We start from the raw sequence: 8,652 nt of genomic DNA on the forward strand, positions 1-8,652 counted from the left end.
CCCTCTGTCAGAAATGGACAGATCCATTAGGACAGATCAATAAGGACATAGTTGAACTCAATGACCCATCAATCAACTGGATATAATTGACAAAAACCTGCACACGAATGTTTATAGTAGCTTTATTCACAGTTACCAAAATTTGGAAACAACCAAGATGTCCTTCAGTAGATGAACAGATAAAGTGTGGTACATCCAAACAATGGAATATTATTCAGCACTAAAGAAAAATGACTGTCAAGCCATGAAAAGACATAGAGGAAACCTAAATGCTTTTTACTAAGTGAAAGAAGCCAACCTGAAAAATCTACGTGCTATGCATAGCTATGTGCTGTGCTGTGTGTCATATACTACAGTATATGACATTCTGGAAAAAGCAAAACTACAGAGACAGTGAAAAGATCAGTGGTAGCCAGGGAAAAGAGGAATGAATAGGCTGAGGATTCGCAGGGCAGTGAAACAACTCTGTATAGTACTATAATGGTGCATACATGTCATTATACATTTGTGTAAATCCATGGAATGTATAATACCAAGAATAAAGCCTAATGTAAACCACAGACTTTGGGTGATAATAATGTGTCAATGTGGGTTCATCAGTTGTAACAAATGCACCACTCTGGTGAGGGAAGTAGATAATGGGGAAGGGTACCCACGCATGGGGACAAGAGAACATGTGGAAAATCTCTGTACCTTCTGCTCAATTTTGCTGTGAACCTAAAACTGCTGTAAAAAATAAAATCTATTAAAAGAAAGGAAGGAAGGAAGAGAAAGAGGAAGGAAGGGAGGAGGGAGAGAAGGAAAGCAGGAAGGAGAAGCCAATCAATTATCAGATGGTTTCACTGTAGAATTCTACCAAAAATTTAACACCAATTTTACACAATCTCTTCCAGAAAACAGAAAATTACAGACTAGTGTCTTTCATGAACTTAGCCACAAAATCCTCTAAGATAGTAGAAAATCAAATCCCACAATGTGTAAAAAGAATTATACACCATGACCAAGAAGAATTTAGTCTAGCTATGCAAGAGCTTTTGATATGCAAGAAGTAGAATTTTTGTTTTTATTTTTGTTTTTTTGAAACAGGATCTCACTCTGTCACCAGGCTGGAGTGCAGTGGTATGATCATGGCTCACTGAAGCACCGTGCCTGACTAATTTTTAATTTTTTTAGAGATGGAGGGTATTGCTATGTTGCCAAGCTGATCTTGAATTCCTGGGCTCAAGTGATCCTCCCTCCTCAGTCTCTCAGAGTGCTGGGATTACAGGCATGAACAGGCCTTAGAAGTAGAGATTTTGATAAGGCATTACAGAAGACTCATTCTTTGTTCTAGGAAGGCCTACCAGAAAGGGTCCTTGGGTATGCAAGTCACAGGCCATAATGAAAAAAGAAATAGTTGAGAGTACCACTCAAGGAAAAAAGAATGCTCAAGCCAAGATGAGAAAATGTTATCTATGTTATAGGACGAACTGATTTTCTGCAAACACCATTTCCTTTGGAGGCATGTTTCCTTTTGGATTGTGGTTTTAGACTAACTGTGCCTAAATACTACTGTTGGTCCTTGTGCATTTTTGGTGGAGAGTTAATCAAAGGCAAAAAGGACCTGTTTTCATGAAACACTTTGCGATGGTCTGGGCACAGGTGGTGCAGCTTCAGGGCCCTGGCAATGACGTGGACCCAAAAGTTAGAAAAGGGGCTGATTTCCCTGTGTGACTGCTGCACTGGGCCCAGCATCCCTTTGGCTCCTAGGGGATTTGTAGCTTCAGGGAAAAAGTATATTCCGTGAAGATTTTGGCATTCTTATAACAGGCACTATTATCACAGGCAAAGTGGAGGCTGCAGATGTGGACTCAGGGAAGCTGGAACATGAGAGAGAACACAACAGTCCCATGTGATGATTGCTCCTAATGGGCTGGACTGTGGGCATGCACGAAACCAGGGCCCCTTTGGAGAATCACATAACTTTCTGTGGGAATTTTGCCGGAAGTGTGAGCCACGGGAGCTTTGAGTTACTCAAGTTATAACTGCAAAAAACTTAAGATTTTACCCCATCCCCATGAATCCTTCCAATGGGCATCTCGTTTTTTCCCTTCTCACTACCACTTGTGGTCTCTCCAGCAGAGGAGGAAGAAAAATCACTTACCATTAAATTAATCTCTGCAGAGATGCATGCTGATCTCCCATCAGGTCAGCCTTTGAGAATGTTATTATCAAACAAAATATCTCTCATCCCTGTCTGATGAGATTTGCATTTGGATTACTCCATAGTTAAAAGGCTTTCAAGAAAAATAACTGATACAATTTAATGTGGTAGCCAGCCTCCAGATGGCTCCCTAATGACTCTTGCCTCTTGGTGCTCATTACCTTCCTTGTATAGTTCCCTCCTACAGTGTATCAGGGTTGGTCTGTGCAACCAATAGAATCCAGTGGAAGTGACAATGTGTGATTTTCAAGGCTATGGCATTTAAAACATTCTACCCCATCCTTGTTTTCTCTTTGATCATTCATGCTGGGGAAACCAGCTACCATGTCATGAGAATACCAAAACAGCCCCATGGAGAGATCCAAGTGATGAGGAAATAAGGCCTCCTCCAACTGCCAGCATCAACTTGCCAACCCTATGAGTGAGCCCATTTGGAAATGGATCTTCCAGCCCCAGTAAAGCCTTTTGAAGACTACAGCCCTGATCAACATCGTAACTGCCAAGTGATGGATTAACAAATCTCATGGCAGACCCTGAGCCAGAACTACCCAGCTAAGCTGTTCTTGAGTTAATGACCCTCAGAAACTTTGTGAAAAATAAATTGCTGTTCTTGTTGCAAGTTTTAGGATGATTTATTAAGCAGCAATATTTAACCTATATACCTAATTTATATCCACATGAATAAGACAATTCAACAAAGTAATCCTCCCAAAATGAAGAAAAAGACTTCCCGCACAACACATTTTATCTTCTACCTTTAGTCAACTAAAGCAAATTTCTGGTACTTTTCAAATTGAATCACATTTTTGTCTCCACTTCAAGACAACTGTGTTCAAAAATATAAAGTCTGGGTCCAAAACACCCACCATAGTACCATATAGGCAGCTAGCTAGGCTGCAAGGACTGCTAAATTAATTTCACAAAGCAGGACAAAAATTAGTCTAAACAATATCTATGGATAAACAACATCATTATACTCAATTATCTGACTCAGACAAATAGCCAAAAAATCTGACAGTAATTTGATTTGAAAAGAGAACTATGATAAAATGCTATTATTAAAGAAAAACTAAGTGGCATATTTTCTAAAGCAAAATATCCACAGAAACAAACACATTCAAAATATTGAAACTCCAAGGAAAATGCTGGCCTTCACCTAAGGTGAAGAGTTTAAATAAATCTCAGAGGACTAACTGCAACGTTAGAGGCAAATCAGGATGTGATAAGTAGTGCAAAAAGAAATCACCAGAACCCAAGACAACTACCCAAGTTTTGGAGGATCTCAAAGATGAGATCATGTGTTGTCATCATGCGTGGCTTTGTATTGTAGTGTATGCTTCATGTGTCTGTCTCTTAACCTAAATTGTAGCTTTTAGAAGGTACGGACTTAGTACCTAGCTGAATTTACTGCTCATAGTAAGTGCTCTAGTCTGAATTCTTTAGAAAAAAAAATGAGTGTGAGGCAAGGCTTATGGACAAGCGTAATCCCAGGGCAACAAGAGAAAAGGAAAAGACAATTGAAGAAGCAGAGGATGGAAAGCAAATATAAGATAATGCATTGATCACACTGGCTACCATTCCAAAACAAGCATTGCTTGACTCCCACTTGGCCATGCAGGACATGTCTGGACAGGCTATATGGAAAAATCATAACTCAGAACAGTCCACTGCAGGGAGAAGTAGAGAGGGAATTTATCTGCTAGCTCCATCCTGATTCCTATTTCTCCCTAATCAAGGTTTGCTCTATGAGAAGTGGATTCCTCTAAACACCCAGGCTGTGGCCACTTCAGCAGCCACTAGCAGCTAGTCTTCTTTGTAGGACTTCATAGAAATCTAGTAATGCTAAGACAGGCCAGAGACTCTGAGCGTTAGCCTCAGGTAAGAGAAATGCATGGGCCCACATAGAGTTCTTCACTACAGTAGCTATGGCAAAGCCGTAAAAACACAAGGCTTTAGAAGTCAAGTAAGACTGAAAGAATGCATTTGATATAGCCATTGTTGGTAGATATCTGTGGCTAGACCCTTCCTGTAGTCTGAATGACAAAGAGGAAAATAACGGGTACCCAGTATAGCTTCAAATTTCAGTTTTATCCAACTTAATACATAAATCTAGCTTATCTGTCAACTCCAACCAGCTTTTACCCCACACCAGCAGGGCATCATTGTCTCTGAGATAGGGCTGAGAAACCAAAAAAAAAAGTATATTGTCAGTCTTCTATCAAAATTGATCTTTTTAGGAACAACCATCAGGTTTTGGTCAAATTGCTCTTCTCAAATCTTCCCAATGTTTCAGACTGGTTTCAGAATCCAAACAAGCTAGCCATCTCCTGAGTAGCAGCCCAGGTTGATTCATTTTATGCAAATTTTTAGTACATGAATTGGAAATACTAGTAAAGGTACATTTTGTGCATAAAATTTGAAATAATACAAATTCCCTATTTTTAAAAGAAATTGCATAAGTTTGAGGCTGGTAAATGGTATTTATATTATTGCCATTTATTGGATCTACTTTAAATGGTAAACAAGCAAACCTACTGTCATTTTTCAGAATGAGTCATGAATTATGTGAGATACTTTAAAACATATACTCACAATGCATCTTCCTGGTATTTTGCTAGTGTTAATATCATTTTACAGATGAAGAAACTGAGTCATATGGTTGAATTTTGGGTCTCAAAGCCAAAGTCTTCAAACTCCAAGTCTTTTCCATTATATTACATCCATGGTTTCATTCCTCCCAACTTGGTGTTATGATCACGTGTAACTTATCTTCACACATCACATTAATAAAAACGTTGGCTGAGCCTGCAAGATTCTACCCAATTTGTTCCTTTAAGTTGATTTTAAGCTAGTAATAGATATTTTTTTTATAGTATGGGTCAACTATACATCCATTTATCTACTCTAAATGTCAGCAAGACATTTCTCTCCAAGTTCACCATTTATCTCCAAGAAAATAATAATGGCAATAACCACAAGTATTTTTTATACCATAATATATATGGTATATATAACCATAATATTTTTCATTTTTTGAGTACCAGGTACTGCCTTGGAGTCTTCACATACATTATTTCATTTAATTCTCATAACAGCCCATGTAAGGCTGTACTATCGTCATTTTCATTTTATAGATAAGAAAGCTGAGGCTCAGAGACATTAAATAATTTGGCCCAAATCACATAGCTAGCAAGATTATACTTAGTTCTGGACCCAGATTTTTACCATTGACCCAAAGTATGTTATGTTTGCAAAGTACATTATGTTTGCAAAGTACGTTAGAATTAAAAACAAAAATGTCTGTATTATTACATGGGCATTAACTCATTTAATATTTATCACAGCTCATTTTACAGATAAGGAAACAGAGGCTCAAGGAGTTTCGATGTCTTTTCCAAGTCAAAAGATATCTTTTCTTATAGCTAATGAATGTCAGAGCCGGGAGTCAAAGCTCTAGACTCCTTGGTCAGGGTTCTTTGTATGCAGTTTCTCATTAGAGACTATCAAATGCTTGGCTGAAATCAAGACTGTCTGTATTCAACTCATTATTTGCTAATCTATCATCCTAGAAACACTATCTAAAAATTAGTATCCACAAATCCTATTAAATAAAATATCACTTAGAACAGTTGTGTTCACAAGTTCCTGCCCTCTGAATTAATGAGCAAGTTCTATCTTCATGGTTGTAACTGTAGATTTATGCTGTGGCCCCAGGCAAATTTCAGAGAAAAGAGAGATATCTGAGAAAATGATAAGATCCTTAGAGTAATACCGAAAACAGGAGTATAGCAATAAGGGTCCTCAAAATAGCTGACATCTTAAAGAGAAATTAACGAGAGTATTAGAGAAGGGAAGATAGGACCGGGAGGTTAGAGATGAACAAAACAAAACACCACACAATGAAGGCACCTCGACACACTAATAGAAATACAAAGAAAGTTCTCTTCAAAAGTTTCTGATACCTCATTAAAATAATGGTTTATTTAGTAGGATTTGGTTTGACCATATGTAACAGAAAGACCCAAAGTAACAGTGGAAATAAAATGAAAGTTTATACCTCTTTCACATAATAGAAGGCAGGAAATTGGTAGTTCAATGCTAGTGTTAAGGCTTCATGGTGTTAGAGGCCCAGGATCTTTCTACATTTTGTTTTGCCATTTATGGCTTCTATTCTCAATGTCACCTCATGTTCCAAAATAGCTGCTGGAGCTCCAGGCATTAGGTGTACAATTCAGGCAATGGGAAAAAATAAGGGGAAAGAAGGATCTACTCTTTCCTTTTAAAAGAGATTTTCCCAAAATAACTCACAACACTTCCATTTTGATCTTTTTGAACAGAGAATCCACCCACACCTGGTTGCAAGGAAGGCTAAGTCCATTATTTGGGTGTATTGCCTCCATATAAATGCAAGATTCTGTTCCTACGGAGGAAGAGAATGGATATTTGAAGGTACAACAACCAGGCTCTGCCACAAATGGGTAAACGATAAATATAACAATAATGAGAATATAATAATTTACTTGAGCTACCTCCTCAAAGACATCCACATCAGGATATTCCAATACCGTAAGTAGGTATCATAATACATTTTATATTTATAAAATTTTTAATGTAAAATCAATTTAGGAACTTTTGTAGTAAGAATAATGAGAATAGATTGGCTATGAAGCAAAAAATAAGAAAGCTAGTTTTGTATACTAAAATCACAATATTCCTCTAATCTGGCAGTTGGCTTTTGTCCTCAGGCTGCGGTGCTGGACACATATGATAAGAAACCTTTTACATTTAGTGTCATCTTCATTCTCAAATTGTTACACTACAGATTTCTTAAAATGAACTTGTAGCAGCCTGCTTTTCTAGTTAAATATATTCATATTTCAAGCAAGCACAGCTCAAATTTCAAGGGAAAACTCTATCAAAAGTGACATTTAACTCCTATACATTCAAAATACTGCATAGAAACTAACCATTCACCTCTTTCTAAAATCACATGGAAATATGTGATTAAAGTGAAGGAAATTTTGAAAAATTAAGACGTATGATGCATTCCTATGCAAAAATAATTGTTTTTCTAATAAATACAACTTTTTTTTTTTTTTTTTTTTTGCAGAGATCCAGGGGTCTCACCACGTTGTCCAGGCTGGTCTTGAAATCCTGGCCTCACACAGAGAGAAAGGAATTTTTAGCACAAGACACAGTGGAGCTCAGGATTGGCTAAACTCCCATAGTATTCATGGCGGCCACCTGCGGGGGCCCCAGCACAGCTTGCAGGCCACCTCTAGCTTTCTTCGTACCCCAGTCCCGGCCTCCCTCCTCCTCCCCTGCAGCCTGGATAGGTGGATACCTGCCCTGACACGTGAGGCAAGCTAAGGCCTGGAGGGTCAGATGGGAAACCAGGTCCCAAGGCAGCAAGACCTCGACAAGCCCAGCACCCTCGGCCCCCCCCCCCCCCCCGCCCCCCGTTTTGAACACGTGTAACTGACAGTCTGCCCGGGCTCCCTGGGGCACACGCCACAGCTCTCTCACTCTGATACTGCATGCACGCAATGCTAGCTGCCCCCTTCCTGTCCTGGGCACCCGAGTCTCCCCTGACCCCAGGTCCCAGGTATGCTCCCACCTCCACCTCCTGCCCCATTCACCGCCTCTGCTAGTTCCAGAGGCCTCCACGCCCACCCGGTCCTCTCCCATCGCCCACAAAAGCGGGGGCACAAGGGACGAGCTTAGCTGAGCTGGGAAGAGCAGGGTGACAGTGGGCGACCCAGGATTCCCCCCACCTTCCCAAATAAAGATGAGGGTACTAAAGTTGTCTTGATTTTTTTTTTTTTTTTTTTTTTTTCTTTTTCCAGTGTACTAGCTTGTCTTTTAAGAAAGGGGATCTTAAAAAAAAAAAAAGACAAAAATGATTCTAAAAAAAGCAACACCCACACCTGTGTCTGTATACAGTCAGCTTATCTTGTGTTCAGTCGTTTGATCTCTACAGAGAGAAGTGGAAAATGCTGTATCAAGGGTGGGCTTAGCTGTGCCTTTCAAATAAAGATGTGAGAAGATTCAAAAAAAAAAAAAGGAAACCCTGGCCTCAAGTGATCCTCCAGCCTTAAATGATAATAAAATAACTAACTTAATGATAACAAATAATTAACATTTATTAAATGATAATTATGTACCAAGAGGAGAGCTGAGTACTTTATTTATTCAGTCATAAACTATAAGAGCTTCAGTGTGTTGTCTTAAATTTTATGCCTTAGGCTGTATCTTTCATTTATCCCTTTCATAGACATTTGTCAAACACTTACTAAGGTGCCCAGCCCTATATTAAAAGATAAGGATACAGATATAAAGGAAAGAGACTATCCTAAGAAAGCTCACAGTACTTAAAAAAAATGAACAAGGAGATGAATAAAATTAGTATATTCTAAATCCTGCATGTACTGGCTCTGGACTAGACCATC

This window comes from Papio anubis, chromosome 5 (genome assembly GCF_008728515.1).
Source record: "Papio anubis isolate 15944 chromosome 5, Panubis1.0, whole genome shotgun sequence".
Classification (NCBI taxonomy): domain Eukaryota; kingdom Metazoa; phylum Chordata; class Mammalia; order Primates; family Cercopithecidae; genus Papio; species Papio anubis.